Source organism: Raphanus sativus, chromosome 4 (assembly GCF_000801105.2).
Source record: "Raphanus sativus cultivar WK10039 chromosome 4, ASM80110v3, whole genome shotgun sequence".
In the NCBI taxonomy this organism is placed as follows: domain Eukaryota; kingdom Viridiplantae; phylum Streptophyta; class Magnoliopsida; order Brassicales; family Brassicaceae; genus Raphanus; species Raphanus sativus.
This window is the reverse complement of record NC_079514.1, coordinates 5,352,900-5,360,520: the sequence shown is the minus strand read 5'-3', so window position 1 is coordinate 5,360,520 and position 7,621 is coordinate 5,352,900. Positions and strand designations below refer to the sequence as shown.

General features: G+C 32.3%; 1 pseudogene; it reads right to left on the bottom strand.

Moving 5' to 3' along the window:
• Nucleotides 1–5,179, bottom strand: part of LOC130510537 (uncharacterized) — a 10,182-nt pseudogene extending 5,003 nt beyond the window's left edge.
• Nucleotides 5,180–7,621: the final 2,442 nt, after the last annotated feature.

The following is a 7,621-nucleotide window of genomic DNA, read 5'->3' as shown; positions in this document are numbered from 1 at the left end:
AATTTTTTTTCCTACAACGACAATTAAATCAAAATGGAAAGAGAGTATATAGAAGTGGCCAAATATCCGAGAACAATATATGTGCATATGTACTTGTGTTGATCAATATATGTCTCACTATAAATCATTTTTTAAACCATTTTCTTTGATTCGCACTTTTGTTTTAGAAACGGAAATAGACATTGACAACAATTTTTTTCTAAAAGCACAATAAAAGTTAAATCTATTATATATTTAACAAAGAACGTTGGTATCAGTTTTTATTCTTGTCATCGATTATATCCAGAAAAACTTTAAAGAGCGTATCTCCTTTTTTTTTTTTAACAACAAAAGAGCATATATCTCTTCTTTTTCTTCCTGAAAGAAAACTTTTACCAATTTAATCTACATTTCCTCACCTGTTTCTCCTCTGATCACTGCGAGAGGCTCCTCCTTTCTTTTGTATTCTTTGTTTCCCTATCCATGTGCTTCAATTCAAGGTCCAATTTTGATCGTAGAAAATTAGAAATTGTAGAAACGATTATCTTAATATTAAGGTCTAAACAATTATCATAATTTTTTATCTCAAAAAAAAAACATTATCATATTTTTTGGTTGCTGCTCATACAACGACTGAAAGACTCAAGATAAGACATTCAAGTTTTATAACTTAACCTAAATTGTATTCCAGGAATATTTATCATCAATATGTTGCATCTATTCAAGAAATGCATTATCGTTGAAAAAGAGAGAAAAAACTTCAAATTCCCGACACAATTATTTACTAAAACCAAAAAAAAGATTAAAAAAAAATACAAAGTTAATGCTCGCTTAGGATCCAAATTCCAGAAATTGAGATTATACCAAATAAGAGCCTGCTTTTTCGCAATAGGTGTCCATTTAGCTGTAAACTTTTCTTCTTTTAAATTAGCTGTGTTTCTTGAATAATAAGACAAGGGCGAGATTTTTTACTAGCTGTTATTTATTTCATTTAGTTATTTCTTCATGGCTTTTGAAGGAAATATAAAGATACTTCTTCCTATTTGGATATACACCAGGTCCAAATTCAGACGTCCACATGTGTAAAGTTATAACATATGGAGAGGAGTACCTGAGAAAAAATCATTTTTCTTATATCAATATCGATATATCTTTCTGTGAGGAAAGCTATATCGATATCACGTAAACATGGATAATTGGAAACACGTGAACTGGTTGTTTCCTTAGATTATAACATGAAAGTTTCTTTTTCATTTGGATTGTTCTTCTCATACACCTCCCCGCCCCCCTGAATTCGCTGTTTAATTTCTTTCTTTTTATTGGTTTGGAGATTCACGTATAATTCCTCCAGTCGTATAAGGATCTCCTCCTCCAGATTTTTACTACTTTTGATTTTTTTGGGCATAGTCCTCAATACGTGAGGAATAATACAAGCACTTTTGGGACTTCACTGCGCCTAGCTATTGTTGCATTGTGAACATGAAGCACTTTACTTTTTTTTTGATCAAAAAACATGAAGCACTTTACTGAATATAATAATAGAGTCTGAAACCAACAAGCCTATGAATGTAAATCTGCTCAAACAGGGTTAGAAGTGTTTCTTGCTTAATGGGTCTCCGTCTCTCCTATCACAGATTTCCCTTATTATTTTTTTTTCCATTGCATAATTTGCAGTGTTGTTTTAATTTAAATAGACAAAAATTATTTCACCATGTGCTTCAATACTCCAAAGTCTTAAGTGAGTTCCTACAACGGGACTAGTTGGATCCAATAACAGTGGGTATATACAGTAACGAGCTCCAATCAACAAAATAAACCGGAATCTTTGGGAGTACTAATAGGTTCCAAATCAACGGCCAGATCACAGGCCGAAAATCAGGTATCCAAACTGCTTTTCGTCTCTATCTCCTAGTCCTCACCTCCAACCACCGTAATTTGATCTAGCGTATAAGCTATATAGGTCATGAAGCCAACAATGAAGAAAAAAATATAAGAAAGCAAAGTTTCATTAACTATTGATAAATTGTAAGACAACATATATGGGGAGAAGTCTGCTTTTAAGCTTTTAAGTCATAACAAACAAAAGTTCGATATCAAAAAATAAAATCTATAGAGGCTGTTAGAGGAATAACTTTTTTTTTGTTTTTGACATCAACAAGAGGAATAAAGCTATTTTACTAAACTCCTAAATATTAACTAACAAAATCTCTTCATTCGCAGTCTTTTTTTTTTCCTTGATCATCGTGGATTAGATTCATGGGTTCCAATCTAACTGTACAATGTCTTCATCCTTCTCACTGCTCATCCGCGAGAAAAATTTGACACAGAGACAACAGCCAAAAAGGGTAACAATGACGGTCATCATTACCATTACTCGAAACAACACCATGACCGTTTCTTCATATCGTGATGAATCCATGACGTTAACGAGATGCCCCAAGAAAATAACCTACTTTTTATTGAATCCTTGAAAAAGAATACGGTGATTTTTTTAATAGGAAACAGGTACATACGTATATATAGGTTTATATAGATTTTGATTACTCCTAACCACATTATGATACTTATATACCAATAAAATTGTCTAACTGAGATTTTTTAATTAAGTGTAAATCAAACCTCGTGCCTTAATTTTTCTGTTTATTACATCCAAAACATAAAGATACACTTCATTCCAATCACCCAGTTATTGAGCGCTATTCCTTTTAAAATTTAATATCAATCTGCTATTTATTTTAAGTAATTACAGAAGTTGATTTTGAAATATCTAGAAATAGTATATTGTGTTAAATTAATAGTTATAGATAATTACTAATTGATATAAAAAAACTGGATGCATTTAAATTAATTTTTAAACCAATTCCTATATTATTAGATAATTAGAAATCCTAGTGATCTATTATCTATTATCCTTTCATATACTCCCTCTGTTTTAAAAATAATACATGTTTGAGATTTTCACACTTTTAATAAACATATTAAAATTTACTTATTAGTGCATAGTTTTTTGTTATTTTATATTTCCTATTTCTAAACCAATAAAATTTTCAAGAAATGCAATTAATTGTTTTTGAGATTCACAATTATTCCATAATTAGTTGACAAAAATTACATTGAAAATATGAAAAATACATCTTTTTGAAACAAAAAAATTCCTAAAACATACATCTTTAAAAAACAGAGGGAGTATATGTTTAATATATAAAAGGGAAATCTAAGTCAACACGATCACGATTGATATTTTAATATATTTTCGCTGCAAGATTGATAAATTATATTTTTTTTAATAAAAATATTTGTAAATCATTCCTTATCTGGATGGAATTAGAATTCGTATAAATTTAATTAATATATATGTATATACAATGTTTTTAACTATGGATGTAACCACCTGTGGATTCTATGGCTGCTCCTCCGTTTTCGTTCGACCCCCGCCGTGATTACATAATATGGCTTGGAACCGAATGTATCGGATTTGTCTTCTTATTTTCAGTCATCTATTTTATTATATATGTAGGATTTTTAGGATGGCTGATTGGTGATGAAGTTATTCATGAAGATTATCGCTTACGCGATATCGAACTTGGGAACTTGGAGGCAGGGGAGACTATTCAGTTCCAGGGGGTATGAATCAACCGGTTTTTGGGAGTTAATGAACTGTGGCACAGTTGTTTTTCTTGGTTTTATTTCTTCTTCTTTTCTTTTCTGAACTTTATTTTCTTAATTATTTTGTATGCAATTTTGATTAACCTAGAAGAACCTAGCAGGTTATCAGACATATCTTTGATCACATTTCATTCAGAAAAAGAAAGAAACCGTTAATGATTTTGAATGAACACTACCCATAGCAATTTGCAAAGTCAATTTTGAGGTAACCACACGGGACCCATCCTACCAAGTTCTGCTGTAAATATATAAACAAAGAATTTGGTTTTTTCGGTGTCGTATATGCGTTATTGGGGACAAATATAGCTTGGTAAAAAGTATTTTACGTTATAGAGACATTAACAACCGTTTAGTTATTTTTCAAGAGTTTGTTTCAAATATAGCATAATTTATGGTCAAATACAAAACTAGTTCTTTTTATTGAAAGAATTGACTAAATAAGCCATATTGAAAATCCCCTTATATCATTGAATCTTTAGTTTTCTCACAATGTTTTTGATTTTTTATAATCCAGTATTGACTCTATAATCTAACAAATTGCAGATTTCAATTAACCTTCAAATGTTAATTTTATTTGTTTTCATTAATTTACTAATAAAAATCTTAAAAATTAATTTAATTTATTTGTTTATTAATTTACTAAAGTTTGATGATTGTTGGCCATTAAAAATTTGGTATTTTTCTTTAAGAAGTTTTGAATGTTTGGATAAGGTAAGCACGAACTCTCAACAAATTTTGATATAATATTCAAAAAATTTAAGTGTGTTTTACTTAGAAATTTTGTCCAAAAGTCTGTTTTGGGTTGAAGTTGAGGAAGTTACATGCCCTACAGTCAGAGTGACAGTTCATTCTGATATGGCAATTAAATGCAATCGATCCATAAGTTTTGACGGTCTTGCAAAAAAATCAATGACCTTGTTCAAGTAACTAGAGAACAATCCAGATCCAAATGGCCACCAGTATTTCTACCTAAACCAGGATAAGCCTTGTAGACCTTGTATCACCACAATATGGCACATTGAGAAATCCAAACCGTTTTGACGGAGACTGCTCGTAAAACAACTGAGGTCGCGACTTTGGGGCACTAACGGAGCCGGCCTTAGCCCTAGATGACTCTGTATAAGCCATGAATCTTGAAAGATCCGCGTAGCGGCAGCTTTTGGTGCAATCACTCGTTTCAGTATAGAACTAGTCGTGAAACCACTGCCCTTGCTTATAGAAGTAGCTGAGTGTAACTGAGGACTGTTCTCTGCAGTTCAAAACTGGTATACAGTCTCTTCACGTGACGAGTACGGGCTAGCGTAAGCTGGTTCTGACCGGCCTGAGTTGTCTTAGACGAGGTGAGATGAGTAGAACACGTCTGGTCTGTTGTGTCTTGTGAAGAACTGCTGTGTTTCCTGTCGATTTCAAGGATCTTTTCTTCTTCTTTCTTGGCTGAGAATGTTTCTCTGTAAGCTTCATTGTTTTCATTAGAACCGTTCCTCTGGAAAATTTTCCTTATAACGCTCTCCCTGCCTTCATTATTAACATTCATTCATTACGACCCCAAGCTTTCTGATTTGCATATGCAAACCTTTGAATTAACCCCAAAATTTCCATCGTGCTTTCCAAACCTGCTAATAATTTCACAACGGTCCGTCTTCTTTTGATTTCTTTTAAATGGGAACAAAGTGTTAAAATAGACATATTGAGGCTTGATTTTCGCCCCAAAATTCTCAATTGTATGATACAACTCCTAAATTAGGAGTCCTAATACACGCAAATAAACATATATGTAATATAAACACCTAAATACAATCTAAAATGATTTATATGAACTAAAATGAGATATTTAAAGCCTATAAATACTATAGATATCATGTTCCAACTTAATCAAACTAAACTCCAATTTTGAATAAAGGAAAAACCAAACAAATTCTTAGAAAACTAAACAAAAATTGTGTATGAATTTATAACCAGAAGATTTAAACTATTATTGATGATGGCTACCTAATTGTTTTCAATAAAAAGATTTGGCAACAATAAATGGTAGTGAAGAAAAATATGATGGCTACCTATTATATCGCTATAGATATTAAGATTTAAAAATGGATCATCAAAAAACTCTTTTATCTCATGAATAATCTCTGGTCCAATGTTTTCCCAATACCGATGGTAGAAATTAGCAGTAAAACCATCCGGCCCTGGTGCTCTATGCGCCCCTATATCCATAACTGCATTTTGTATTTCATCTTCAGTGACACCCTTCTTGTTGCCGCCATTGCTGAGAAGATGTCAATGTGACCTGAATGTGTGTCCCTGAAGAACAAAATTATATCTGATTGCCAAATCCCAAAGCCTTTCACAAATAATATCTACAACATAGGCCTATGTCAAAAGAGGAAGAAATAGCCATTGGACTAAGCTAGAGTAGATTGTGATTCCCTTTTTGTCGATTTAGGCTTTAATTATATGTTATCTCACTTTGGCGTCTACATACAATTCATTTCTGGTACTGTAGCTTAGTCTCCGAGAAGTCATACCACTGGTAGACAGAAATGAAATTTTATTGAGACTTACCTTACTATTAAATTTGCATATGTGGTTAGCAATTGTACAGATATTTTTTTCAGTTTGTGAGTAGATAGATGACTTTCTCAAAAGTTGTGAGAGATCTAAATTATTATTTAATTAATTTATATTTTAATAATTTTTAGAAACTTACAGTAAAAATACTTTGAAATTATTTATCCTCTATCACCTCGCTTGTTCCGTTTATTATATTGGATTTTTCAAATATTTTGTCTACTTACAAAACAGTTTTTTTAAAATGGTACTTACAAAACAGTTGAGATCATCCTTTTATAGTCATTTAATCTTTTTAAATTTAAAGTTACTGTTGCTAAATCAACTAAATTCTATCCACCTTCAGTGTTGTGAAGAAACAATTAAACTATTCATTCTTGTGTGTTTATATAAGAATGCACAAAACCCATCAAGTTCAACTTTTAAGCTGTCACACAAAAAGAGGAAAAGTGAAGAATCTTTTGTATTCCCCAAAATTTCGAGATCTTCATTCCTAGCATTAATATCATTTCTATATACTAATTTTGGTAAGTTGATAAGCACAATCACATTATTAGTATTAAGTAAAAGGTATATAGAGAAAGAATATCACATGCAACAAAACCAACGATAGAAACTGCTATTTTTGTGTCAGAGATGATAAACATTAGTTTAGACTCCCTAGATCGGAAAAGGGTTTCCTTTTACAGCCAGCATCATGCTCTATTAGATCCGATTTGAAGTAACTTCTATAGGTGAAAAAGACAAAAACAACATTCCTAAACTGACCGGACGTGGCGAGGAGCTTATGCTGAATACAGGTTTCTATGCCGAGCTCCAGCAGCAACATGAGAATCAAAGCAGCGGTAAGGTGTGCAGCGACATGAAGAACTCCGATTAACATCCGTCTCTTCCGAGATATTTTTGAGGGAACAAACATAATTGCGGATACTAGCAACATGACAACACCGGTGAAAGACACATATGACTGCTCTGTTATGTACACAAAGGCGCTCCAAACTGTGCCTAAGAAACTCCCCAGGTGGCCAGAAAATGAATCATCTCGTAAGATGTGGCCTAGCTTACACTGAAACCAACAAGGATTAATGAAGATAAATACCTTTTCATGAGTGTATGTGAGTACAAGGTCGGATCTAGGCAGAACCAGGTGTAACATTGGTATTGACCCCGATTTTTATATAGCAATATGCTCCCAAATTATGAAAAAGTAATTTTTAAAAATAATTTTTAAAGAGCTCCGAAATTTCAGATCCGGCCCTACATCAATATATACAGACGCAATTAAGTAAGTAAAACCTCACCTGAGGGAACAAGGAAAAGACCAAGACAAAGTATATGATGCCACCAATGAAATCAAATTGCCAGTTCTTTTTCCTGAACTTCAAAATATTCCCCAAAGCAATCTGCAAGG